The sequence below is a fragment of the Lipophrys pholis genome, assembly GCF_963383615.2.
Source record: "Lipophrys pholis genome assembly, chromosome: 5".
Classification (NCBI taxonomy): Eukaryota; Metazoa; Chordata; class Actinopteri; order Blenniiformes; family Blenniidae; genus Lipophrys; species Lipophrys pholis.
In genome coordinates this window covers 11,853,621-11,859,620 of record NC_137628.1, presented here as the reverse complement: position 1 = coordinate 11,859,620, position 6,000 = coordinate 11,853,621, and positions in this window count along the sequence as shown.

Genomic DNA, 6,000 nt, shown 5'->3' with positions numbered 1-6,000 from the left:
CATTTAAATACCTTTTGGTTTCAGCCTTCGAACTTCTCTGGTTACCAGCTTTACATGTGTGTACATCTGATGGCTGAAAACAAGGCATCACAGTCCTGGTGGAAGGTTCCACATCCCCTTGTCGTTCCTGGTATCCTTTTGTGTACAAATTTGTATTTTTGCCAGGTTTTAGTGAGCTACAAAAAACAAACGACACAACACATAATGAAAAGAAAAAAAACGTCCTGTGGGAAGGTTTCCATGTTCTTAGTGGTCAGTTTGGTGTATATTTCCTCAACAATGTCCAGCCATTGTCTTGGCGTTGAGGGTCGCTCTGCAAGCAATTCCTTGTCAAGGCCTTTTTGGTAGCAATTGTCCATATTTTAAAGAGTTAGGTGCTTTTTCTTTTCAATTACTTCATCAGGTTTAATTCCCAGAAAGACAATCTGTGGATCCCTGGGTAATTTTATGTTGAAAAGTTCCTCCATCATTGGATGATATTATTCCAAAATAACTGTATTCTCACACACGACCATAAGATATGGGAGTGATTGGCGCCTACATGTCCTCACCCTCTTTTAGTTTTAGTCTATGTTTGGTTTCTGTGATCAGTTCAGTGGATTGTTGTTACTTGAATCTATTGAAATCAAAATGAGATATATACTGTTGCACTTTATGTGTCCCTTTACACGACAACGGTTCTTGGAGTCGCTGAAAATGCAACTTTTTGAAAACCCTCCAGGTCCGTGGAAACATGGAAAAACACAACTTTTCTGAAATGCTGCTACTGCGCATGCGAACCACGGTTGTCGTAATGTTCACATGTGCGATTAGATGGACAGTAAGAATGATGTTTGCGGTGTTGACAGTCACCGTAAGAACTATGGATGCACCGAGTTCGCACCTGGTTCGATACCAGGCATGAGTACTCGTAATTGAAAGTTTTATTGAAAGGACTTTTATTAAATGTTAGTTCTCAGTTCATGACAAAGTGTTAACCCTTCCTGCTCCGGTCTCCAGACCGTGGCAGGAAGACGCAGGGGACATCAACTTCTACTCCGCTGTCCACAGCTTCAGGGTTAACTCCCTCGCCTCACAGCCGGCGGAAAGAAGGACACGGGACTCCGTTTCTGAAATGAACATTTGTTGCATTTATTTTCCAGTTACTTTTATGTACAACTGCTTGCTAGACCTGCTGGACATTGCACGCTCGCTCCCTCACGCACACTGGACAAGTAAGCAGCACACCCAAGAACTGTTAAAGGGGCCAAACACACACACACACACACACACACACACACACACACACACACACACACACACACACTACAATGTAGGAATGTTGAATAAATTACATCTGTGGAAAAAAATGTATGTGTGTATTGGCCTAAGTACTCGGTATCGGTGAGTGCTCAAATGCAAGTACACTACTCATTTTGGAAAAAAGTGGAATTGGTGCAGCCCTAGTAATAACAATCCAACATCATCTTCTGTCCATACGAATGTCCATGTACTCCCTTTGTTAATATTTATAATGTATTGTTCTCCATGTGTAGTTGTGTCTGGTTTCATTATAAAAAAAACCCCAACAGCATCAAGGAGTGCCTGGCATTTTAAGTACATCATTTTCAGTGTTTCTGCCGTTTCAATGTAAACAGACGTTGTGATCAAAGGTTTTGCCATGGAAGCGCAGAACTTTTCTAAAACAAGAGTTGGTAATGTTAGAAAAGATCAACCAATTCCTCCTCTGTGCACAGTTGGTAGAGCAAGTTGTCTAAATCTCCTCGACTGAACCCCAAATTGTTCCCAATGGTGGTCGGGCGCCTTGCATGACAAATGTCACCATTCTTTTGAGATTGTGTGTGAATGGATGAATGTCTCAGATGGTGTGAAGTCAATCATTGTGCAATACCAGTAAATGAGGCTCAGGCACCAAGATACACAAAAATGCTCAAGCTGCTTTGTCTTCACAATGGAAATCAGAACAAAACTGCACTTTAATAACAAAACCCCTCCATGTATGCTTTCCATTTCAAGACTGAAGCCATAGGATATAAACCCACCACCTGCTGGTATTTGTATTCAGATTTTTTTTAACCTATTTTCCATTTCATTTCCCCAATTTTGAACGGACCGTACCCTGTGCACTGCAGAATGGAGCAAAAATGTCGTGCGTGAAGCGGATGCATGAGGTATGGTTAAAAAACCTATTTCAATATCTGTTTAAAAAAAGAGGAGGGGATGAAAAGAGAACGAGGTCAGACCTTCTGAAGAGAGAGGGAACCTCCAAATATTCGCACCGCTGTACTCATTCAGTCAGACACAGGCCATGGGCAGCCATATATGTGCAAATGAGCACACACACACACACACACACACACACACACACACACACACACACACACACACACACACACACACACACACACACACACACACACACACACACACACACACACACACACACACACACACACACACACACACAGATACAGTATTTAAAGAGGCAGTCCTTTTGGAGCCTTGGGCACAGTGCGAGAAATAAATATTTGATAGGAGGATGACCTACTTCCTGTGCCCTGAAAAGTTATTTGTCTTTTTTCTGCCTCCCTCCATTGCAGAGGCCTCTTTCCTTAAGCCCTGCAGCAGAGAAAGAGAAAGAGAAAGAGAGACAATTGTGTAGAAAGAAAGAAGCAGCAGAGAGAGAATAAGGGAGAGGAGGGGACACACAGTGAGAGGAACACGAGAGCAAAGGTGAACCGGAGAGAGGATTATTATACGGACGGAGTATGAATTCCTTAGAGGCTGAAAAAGTACATTTTATTGATTGAATTAGCAACTCAGAGCATCCAGGCTGCTGTTTAAATATCACTGCATCCAAACATGAACGCTCAGTATCTCCACCAAGCCGAAAATGAGGTCAGTGTGCTGCAAAGAAAAGCCTAAAGGAAGAGGTTTTTTTTTACAAGCATTCAACTTATAGGGTCCAGTTTTAAGTCTCTGAAGTATCTGAACCCCAGGGCACTAGCACACATGACTTGTCTCAAGCCTTTCTTTAAAAACAGCTATACTTTGTATGATTTTGGACTGTCGCACATTAAAAGAAATCCAAAGACAATATCTCTTATTGTAGCTTCATGGTGGTCTTAAGTCATAAAGAGAATGGGGCTCTGCTTGAACACATCTGTACTTCCTAGAAGAAATAAAACGGGCAATGTCCTGAACCCCTCTCGCTGGACAACATAAGATTCCAGACCTCCAATCATGTTAATAACACCAGATTGTCTCAGGCTGTCTGCTGGCTTACTATACTGCACAATATGACTAGTACATCACCAACCAATGGAAATATGATGAAAAGTTATACAACAAATTCATACCCGTGTGTGGTGGCAAAGAAATCAAGGATCCTGGTCTGAGTCAGACGACGACTCTGGACCAATACCTTTCAATAGACTCTAAGAGGAGAGGAGATAGTGAGCAAATACTCAAGAGATAGGCAGAGCAAGAGCAAGCTTATTCTCACAAAGACAATAAACCAAAGTCTACATCTGGATCGAGACTGATCGGAAGTATTTTACATCTTCCTTTTAAATCATGTTAGATTCCTCCCAAACTCTTTGTGCTCCTGCAATGAATGTGTCCACCTTTACAAAAAAGGACGGCTTTGTTGCTTCAGAAATGTGTGATCCCTTGGGCAACTGGAGTCCTTCAGCAACCCAATGTATTTCGAGTCCTGTCACATGACTCCAGTGACTGACCTTTGGCTAAGCCCCGCCCCCTAAGGCAAACGAGCCAGTAGAATTCTGCTACCAAATATTCAGAACTTGGGCATTCTGAGCTTAAAACCGGTTTTCTGGGCTATTTCAGTCACAGTTATATGAGGTATCTCCACTGGAGAAACAACTTTATCCCAGTTCCAAAACCCAAACAGAACCTGGACAAATGTCTCCGTTGGATGAAGCTGTGTCGCAGAACACACAAACTCAATGCGACAATTATAAATAAGGATATCTACATTTGTTCCAAAGTAAGACAAAGTCTTGTATAATCTTACCAATCTAGTGGTATAATATCAATCACATAATGCTAGCAGCGATGAGCTTCCTTAAGCTTGCCTTCTGAAGTACCATCTGAAGTAGTTTGAGAAACATGGAACTAGGGGGGCGGGGTTTAGCCAAAGGTCTATTACCTTATTGAGTCCCATCGGTTACTTGTTGATGCCAGTATTTTCGGAAAAGTTGGCCATTGCTTTTTTTTTTAATAATTTTTATTTAAAGAAATCATTATATGGATTCAGTATGAATTCAGCATGATTAAACTGTAAATGAATTTGATACATGTCTTTGCTTCAACTTTGAATATTACTGATCTCTGTCAAACATTAAATGCATATACAACACAGTCTTGTTGTTCAGAGAAAAATGTCTTCTTAACTCCCATTACATTAGTTGAGTTTGTTCCGCAACGTGTTCTATCGAAGTTTGCAAATTCTCAAGGACATACAAATATGGACGGAAACCACATTTCTCCTCTATTTCAATACTTTTTCCCGACACACTAATGTTAGAAGAACAACTGCTTGATTCTTTATCAGCTTCACTTGCTTATTTCCTGAAGGCATGCTTGCATATAGATGACATACAGACGTTGTGACGGTTGTCGTTTCTGATTCGGTGTGACATGCACTAAAAATGACCGCCGTACACAAGTTTATAAACTCAGTCTCACACAGTTTTAGCCGATAACAAAGTTATAAGACTGAAAAACATTCATAGTGTTTATGCGCCTGACACACACAGTCTGGGACATATGATTTACACACTGAACTATTAAGCTGCACCTTTTTACTTACTTAATCCATTTGTTTTGTCCAGCCACTTGCCACATATGTATAAAGTCCAGCACAGACCAAGACATTTTGAACCATGCGATAGCAGAAAGCCGCCACCTCTGAGTCTGGTTCTGAAGGTTTCTTTCTGTCAGAAGAATCTTTCCTTTCCACGGTCTCCTGTGCTTGCTTGTGAAATTGCGTTTTTTTCTCTGTAAAAGTGCCTGGAATTGACTGTTTTGCCCTGGTGCTTTAGAAATAAAATTTAACTGAATTGTGTCAGCTCATTTTGGCTTTTTGGCATTATAACGTTGTGAAGGTAGCCGATGAGACCGACGCTGTCTTCACACCCTGCATGTTACCTTGACCTTTTCAGGCCTGTATCCAGCTTCTTAATTCACTGATGAGCACACTCAAAGGTGAAACCTGTGGCTCACCTGCTGTTGTATTCAGTAAAGGCACACTCTTCATTCAGTCACCTACAGCTCGGAGGTACAGGGATACAGTACACAAACTCAAATCAGACCAGATATCAAGTTATTTTCACAACAAAATTTATTAGAAGAATAGTGGTTTTGAAAAGAAGGTTCTAGCATCCAGTGAATACTACCTTACACAACATTACAGCTGAAATGTGTGGCAAAAATGGCAATTTTCTTTCTTTTTTTATTCTTTTTCTTACCAAATTGAATATAACATAACCAGTAAAATATTTTACACATGCACAAAGACAGATCTAATCAGCGTTGCCTGATGTTCAATGCAAAATAAAGTTTAAAAATAGAAACAAAAAACTGTAGGAAATCAAATCGTCTTTCATCTTTTTGTGAGAAAAAAAATCACGGACATTATGAGACAATTCATTATTCATTATCCCCCCCCCCCCCCCCCCCAAAAAAAAGAAAAAAGAAAAAAAAGATTTTGCATTCAAAATGAAAGGATAGATAGGGAAAAAGAAAACAGTGTAAATCAAACTAAAACCAATTATTGTGATCCTTGTTAAGTGCTCATTTACATGGACATCAATAATATAAGCCTAGAAGAATAAAAGTCCAACTCACAAGGTACAAAATAAGAACAAAAACAACAACAAAATTTTTTGTACATAAATAAAACTACAATATGAGAAAAATATTTTTTAAATTATACAATTTTTTTGTCAAACTGTAAACAGTAGATATTGAAAAAAA